Source organism: Halictus rubicundus, unplaced genomic scaffold (assembly GCF_050948215.1).
Source record: "Halictus rubicundus isolate RS-2024b unplaced genomic scaffold, iyHalRubi1_principal scaffold0516, whole genome shotgun sequence".
In the NCBI taxonomy this organism is placed as follows: Eukaryota; Metazoa; Arthropoda; class Insecta; order Hymenoptera; family Halictidae; genus Halictus; species Halictus rubicundus.
In genome coordinates this window covers 35,001-42,500 of record NW_027489057.1, presented here as the reverse complement: position 1 = coordinate 42,500, position 7,500 = coordinate 35,001, and positions in this window count along the sequence as shown.

Sequence of the window (7,500 nt, the reverse complement as noted above, 5' to 3'; positions counted from 1 at the left end):
ATAAATAATAATTGTAGCGAGTTTGGTGTTATGATATATATTGTTAGAAACCGTCTATATTACAGTGATATCACGTCGAAAATCGTCTAGGACCGATAGGGAAAAAGTTTCCTCTTGGCGGTGGGACTTAGAAAAATTTTCGTCGAACGTCCGACGGAGTAGCACATCCGTCCATTATTTGCTAATAACTCGATAAATAATAATTGTAGCGAGTTTGGTGTTATGATATATATTGTTAGAAACCGTCTATATTACAGTGATATCACGTCGAAAATCGTCTAGGACCGATACGGAAAAAGTTTCCTCTTGGCGGTGGGACTTAGAAAAATTTCCAGAGTTTTGTCGACGGAGTAGCACATCCGTCCATTATTTGCTAATAACTCGATAAATAATAATTGTAGCGAGTTTGGTGTTATGATATATATTGTTAGAAACCGTCTATATTACAGTGATATCACGTCGAAAATCGTCTAGGACCGATAGGGAAAAAGTTTCCTCTTGGCGGTGGGACTTAGAAAAATTTCCAGAGTTTTGTCGACGGAGTAGCACATCCGTCCATTATTTGCTAATAACTCGATAAATAATAATTGTAGCGAGTTTGGTGTTATGATATATATTGTTAGAAACCGTCTATATTACAGTGATATCACGTCGAAAATCGTCTAGGACCGATAGGGAAAAAGTTTCCTCTTGGCGGTGGGACTTAGAAAAATTTTCGTCGAACGTCCGACGGAGTAGCACATCCGTCCATTATTTGCTAATAACTCGATAAATAATAATTGTAGCGAGTTTGGTGTTATGATATATATTGTTAGAAACCGTCTATATTACAGTGATATCACGTCGAAAATCGTCTAGGACCGATACGGAAAAAGTTTCCTCTTGGCGGTGGGACTTAGAAAAATTTTCGTCGAACGTCCGACGGAGTAGCACATCCGTCCATTATTTGCTAATAACTCGATAAATAATAATTGTAGCGAGTTTGGTGTTATGATATATATTGTTAGAAACCGTCTATATTACAGTGATATCACGTCGAAAATCGTCTAGGACCGATACGGAAAAAGTTTCCTCTTAGCGGTGGGACTTAGAAAAATTTCCAGAGTTTTGTCGACGGAGTAGCACATCCGTCCATTATTTGCTAATAACTCGATAAATAATAATTGTAGCGAGTTTGGTGTTATGATATATATTGTTAGAAACCGTCTATATTACAGTGATATCACGTCGAAAATCGTCTAGGACCGATAGGGAAAAAGTTTCCTCTTGGCGGTGGGACTTAGAAAAATTTCCAGAGTTTTGTCGACGGAGTAGCACATCCGTCCATTATTTGCTAATAACTCGATAAATAATAATTGTAGCGAGTTTGGTGTTATGATATATATTGTTAGAAACCGTCTATATTACAGTGATATCACGTCGAAAATCGTCTAGGACCGATACGGAAAAAGTTTCCTCTTAGCGGTGGGACTTAGAAAAATTTCCAGAGTTTTGTCGACGGAGTAGCACATCCGTCCATTATTTGCTAATAACTCGATAAATAATAATTGTAGCGAGTTTGGTGTTATGATATATATTGTTAGAAACCGTCTATATTACAGTGATATCACGTCGAAAATCGTCTAGGACCGATAGGGAAAAAGTTTCCTCTTGGCGGTGGGACTTAGAAAAATTTCCAGAGTTTTGTCGACGGAGTAGCACATCCGTCCATTATTTGCTAATAACTCGATAAATAATAATTGTAGCGAGTTTGGTGTTATGATATATATTGTTAGAAACCGTCTATATTACAGTGATATCACGTCGAAAATCGTCTAGGACCGATAGGGAAAAAGTTTCCTCTTGGCGGTGGGACTTAGAAAAATTTCCAGAGTTTTGTCGACGGAGTAGCACATCCGTCCATTATTTGCTAATAACTCGATAAATAATAATTGTAGCGAGTTTGGTGTTATGATATATATTGTTAGAAACCGTCTATATTACAGTGATATCACGTCGAAAATCGTCTAGGACCGATACGGAAAAAGTTTCCTCTTAGCGGTGGGACTTAGAAAAATTTCCAGAGTTTTGTCGACGGAGTAGCACATCCGTCCATTATTTGCTAATAACTCGATAAATAATAATTGTAGCGAGTTTGGTGTTATGATATATATTGTTAGAAACCGTCTATATTACAGTGATATCACGTCGAAAATCGTCTAGGACCGATAGGGAAAAAGTTTCCTCTTGGCGGTGGGACTTAGAAAAATTTCCAGAGTTTTGTCGACGGAGTAGCACATCCGTCCATTATTTGCTAATAACTCGATAAATAATAATTGTAGCGAGTTTGGTGTTATGATATATATTGTTAGAAACCGTCTATATTACAGTGATATCACGTCGAAAATCGTCTAGGACCGATACGGAAAAAGTTTCCTCTTGGCGGTGGGACTTAGAAAAATTTCCAGAGTTTTGTCGACGGAGTAGCACATCCGTCCATTATTTGCTAATAACTCGATAAATAATAATTGTAGCGAGTTTGGTGTTATGATATATATTGTTAGAAACCGTCTATATTACAGTGATATCACGTCGAAAATCGTCTAGGACCGATAGGGAAAAAGTTTCCTCTTGGCGGTGGGACTTAGAAAAATTTCCAGAGTTTTGTCGACGGAGTAGCACATCCGTCCATTATTTGCTAATAACTCGATAAATAATAATTGTAGCGAGTTTGGTGTTATGATATATATTGTTAGAAACCGTCTATATTACAGTGATATCACGTCGAAAATCGTCTAGGACCGATAGGGAAAAAGTTTCCTCTTGGCGGTGGGACTTAGAAAAATTTTCGTCGAACGTCCGACGGAGTAGCACATCCGTCCATTATTTGCTAATAACTCGATAAATAATAATTGTAGCGAGTTTGGTGTTATGATTTATATTGTTAGAAACCGTCTATATTACAGTGATATCACGTCGAAAATCGTCTAGGACCGATACGGAAAAAGTTTCCTCTTGGCGGTGGGACTTAGAAAAATTTTCGTCGAACGTCCGACGGAGTAGCACATCCGTCCATTATTTGCTAATAACTCGATAAATAATAATTGTAGCGAGTTTGGTGTTATGATATATATTGTTAGAAACCGTCTATATTACAGTGATATCACGTCGAAAATCGTCTAGGACCGATAGGGAAAAAGTTTCCTCTTGGCGGTGGGACTTAGAAAAATTTCCAGAGTTTTGTCGACGGAGTAGCACATCCGTCCATTAGTTGCTAATAACTCGATAAATAATAATTGTAGCGAGTTTGGTGTTATGATATATATTGTTAGAAACCGTCTATATTACAGTGATATCACGTCGAAAATCGTCTAGGACCGATACGGAAAAAGTTTCCTCTTAGCGGTGGGACTTAGAAAAATTTCCAGAGTTTTGTCGACGGAGTAGCACATCCGTCCATTATTTGCTAATAACTCGATAAATAATAATTGTAGCGAGTTTGGTGTTATGATATATATTGTTAGAAACCGTCTATATTACAGTGATATCACGTCGAAAATCGTCTAGGACCGATAGGGAAAAAGTTTCCTCTTGGCGGTGGGACTTAGAAAAATTTCCAGAGTTTTGTCGACGGAGTAGCACATCCGTCCATTATTTGCTAATAACTCGATAAATAATAATTGTAGCGAGTTTGGTGTTATGATATATATTGCTAGAAATCGTCTATATTACAGTGATATCACGTCGAAAATCGTCTAGGACCGATACTTAAAAATTTTCCTCTTATTTGTGGGACTTAGAAAAATTTTCAAAGTTCGGTGAATTATGAAAAGTTGGTTATTTTGTGTAAAATAATATAGAAATGTTAAAATTTATTATATTTTGTGAAAAAAATTTTTATACTTTTTTCGCTCTAAGTTCCAACAGCCCCGCCGGGAGGTCTGTTGCCGCGGCGGTTTGCGGCCATAAGCGCGCGTGCTATTGACCGCGCGGCGCCGGCGTCCCGTTTTGTCGACGGAGTAGCACATCCGTCCATTATTTGCTAATAACTCGATAAATAATAATTGTAGCGAGTTTGGTGTTATGATATATATTGTTAGAAACCGTCTATATTACAGTGATATCACGTCGAAAATCGTCTAGGACCGATACGGAAAAAGTTTCCTCTTGGCGGTGGGACTTAGAAAAATTTCCAGAGTTTTGTCGACGGAGTAGCACATCCGTCCATTATTTGCTAATAACTCGATAAATAATAATTGTAGCGAGTTTGGTGTTATGATATATATTGTTAGAAACCGTCTATATTACAGTGATATCACGTCGAAAATCGTCTAGGACCGATAGGGAAAAAGTTTCCTCTTGGCGGTGGGACTTAGAAAAATTTCCAGAGTTTTGTCGACGGAGTAGCACATCCGTCCATTATTTGCTAATAACTCGATAAATAATAATTGTAGCGAGTTTGGTGTTATGATATATATTGTTAGAAACCGTCTATATTACAGTGATATCACGTCGAAAATCGTCTAGGACCGATAGGGAAAAAGTTTCCTCTTGGCGGTGGGACTTAGAAAAATTTTCGTCGAACGTCCGACGGAGTAGCACATCCGTCCATTATTTGCTAATAACTCGATAAATAATAATTGTAGCGAGTTTGGTGTTATGATATATATTGTTAGAAACCGTCTATATTACAGTGATATCACGTCGAAAATCGTCTAGGACCGATACGGAAAAAGTTTCCTCTTGGCGGTGGGACTTAGAAAAATTTTCGTCGAACGTCCGACGGAGTAGCACATCCGTCCATTATTTGCTAATAACTCGATAAATAATAATTGTAGCGAGTTTGGTGTTATGATATATATTGTTAGAAACCGTCTATATTACAGTGATATCACGTCGAAAATCGTCTAGGACCGATAGGGAAAAAGTTTCCTCTTGGCGGTGGGACTTAGAAAAATTTCCAGAGTTTTGTCGACGGAGTAGCACATCCGTCCATTATTTGCTAATAACTCGATAAATAATAATTGTAGCGAGTTTGGTGTTATGATATATATTGTTAGAAACCGTCTATATTACAGTGATATCACGTCGAAAATCGTCTAGGACCGATAGGGAAAAAGTTTCCTCTTGGCGGTGGGACTTAGAAAAATTTTCGTCGAACGTCCGACGGAGTAGCACATCCGTCCATTATTTGCTAATAACTCGATAAATAATAATTGTAGCGAGTTTGGTGTTATGATATATATTGTTAGAAACCGTCTATATTACAGTGATATCACGTCGAAAATCGTCTAGGACCGATACGGAAAAAGTTTCCTCTTAGCGGTGGGACTTAGAAAAATTTCCAGAGTTTTGTCGACGGAGTAGCACATCCGTCCATTATTTGCTAATAACTCGATAAATAATAATTGTAGCGAGTTTGGTGTTATGATACATATTGTTAGAAACCGTCTATATTACAGTGATATCACGTCGAAAATCGTCTAGGACCGATACGGAAAAAGTTTCCTCTTAGCGGTGGGACTTAGAAAAATTTTCGTCGAACGTCCGACGGAGTAGCACATCCGTCCATTATTTGCTAATAACTCGATAAATAATAATTGTAGCGAGTTTGGTGTTATGATATATATTGTTAGAAACCGTCTATATTACAGTGATATCACGTCGAAAATCGTCTAGGACCGATACGGAAAAAGTTTCCTCTTGGCGGTGGGACTTAGAAAAATTTTCGTCGAACGTCCGACGGAGTAGCACATCCGTCCATTATTTGCTAATAACTCGATAAATAATAATTGTAGCGAGTTTGGTGTTATGATATATATTGTTAGAAACCGTCTATATTACAGTGATATCACGTCGAAAATCGTCTAGGACCGATAGGGAAAAAGTTTCCTCTTGGCGGTGGGACTTAGAAAAATTTTCGTCGAACGTCCGACGGAGTAGCACATCCGTCCATTATTTGCTAATAACTCGATAAATAATAATTGTAGCGAGTTTGGTGTTATGATATATATTGTTAGAAACCGTCTATATTACAGTGATATCACGTCGAAAATCGTCTAGGACCGATACGGAAAAAGTTTCCTCTTGGCGGTGGGACTTAGAAAAATTTTCGTCGAACGTCCGACGGAGTAGCACATCCGTCCATTATTTGCTAATAACTCGATAAATAATAATTGTAGCGAGTTTGGTGTTATGATATATATTGTTAGAAACCGTCTATATTACAGTGATATCACGTCGAAAATCGTCTAGGACCGATAGGGAAAAAGTTTCCTCTTGGCGGTGGGACTTAGAAAAATTTTCGTCGAACGTCCGACGGAGTAGCACATCCGTCCATTATTTGCTAATAACTCGATAAATAATAATTGTAGCGAGTTTGGTGTTATGATATATATTGTTAGAAACCGTCTATATTACAGTGATATCACGTCGAAAATCGTCTAGGACCGATAGGGAAAAAGTTTCCTCTTGGCGGTGGGACTTAGAAAAATTTCCAGAGTTTTGTCGACGGAGTAGCACATCCGTCCATTATTTGCTAATAACTCGATAAATAATAATTGTAGCGAGTTTGGTGTTATGATATATATTGTTAGAAACCGTCTATATTACAGTGATATCACGTCGAAAATCGTCTAGGACCGATACGGAAAAAGTTTCCTCTTAGCGGTGGGACTTAGAAAAATTTCCAGAGTTTTGTCGACGGAGTAGCACATCCGTCCATTATTTGCTAATAACTCGATAAATAATAATTGTAGCGAGTTTGGTGTTATGATATATATTGTTAGAAACCGTCTATATTACAGTGATATCACGTCGAAAATCGTCTAGGACCGATAGGGAAAAAGTTTCCTCTTGGCGGTGGGACTTAGAAAAATTTCCAGAGTTTTGTCGACGGAGTAGCACATCCGTCCATTATTTGCTAATAACTCGATAAATAATAATTGTAGCGAGTTTGGTGTTATGATATATATTGTTAGAAACCGTCTATATTACAGTGATATCACGTCGAAAATCGTCTAGGACCGATAGGGAAAAAGTTTCCTCTTGGCGGTGGGACTTAGAAAAATTTTCGTCGAACGTCCGACGGAGTAGCACATCCGTCCATTATTTGCTAATAACTCGATAAATAATAATTGTAGCGAGTTTGGTGTTATGATATATATTGTTAGAAACCGTCTATATTACAGTGATATCACGTCGAAAATCGTCTAGGACCGATACGGAAAAAGTTTCCTCTTAGCGGTGGGACTTAGAAAAATTTTCGTCGAACGTCCGACGGAGTAGCACATCCGTCCATTATTTGCTAATAACTCTAAGAATAATAATTGTAGCGAGTTTGGTGTTATGATATATATTGTTAGAAACCGTCTATATTACAGTGATATCACGTCGAAAATCGTCTAGGACCGATAGGGAAAAAGTTTCCTCTTGGCGGTGGGACTTAGAAAAATTTTCGTCGAACGTCCGACGGAGTAGCACATCCGTCCATTATTTGCTAATAACTCGATAAATAATAAT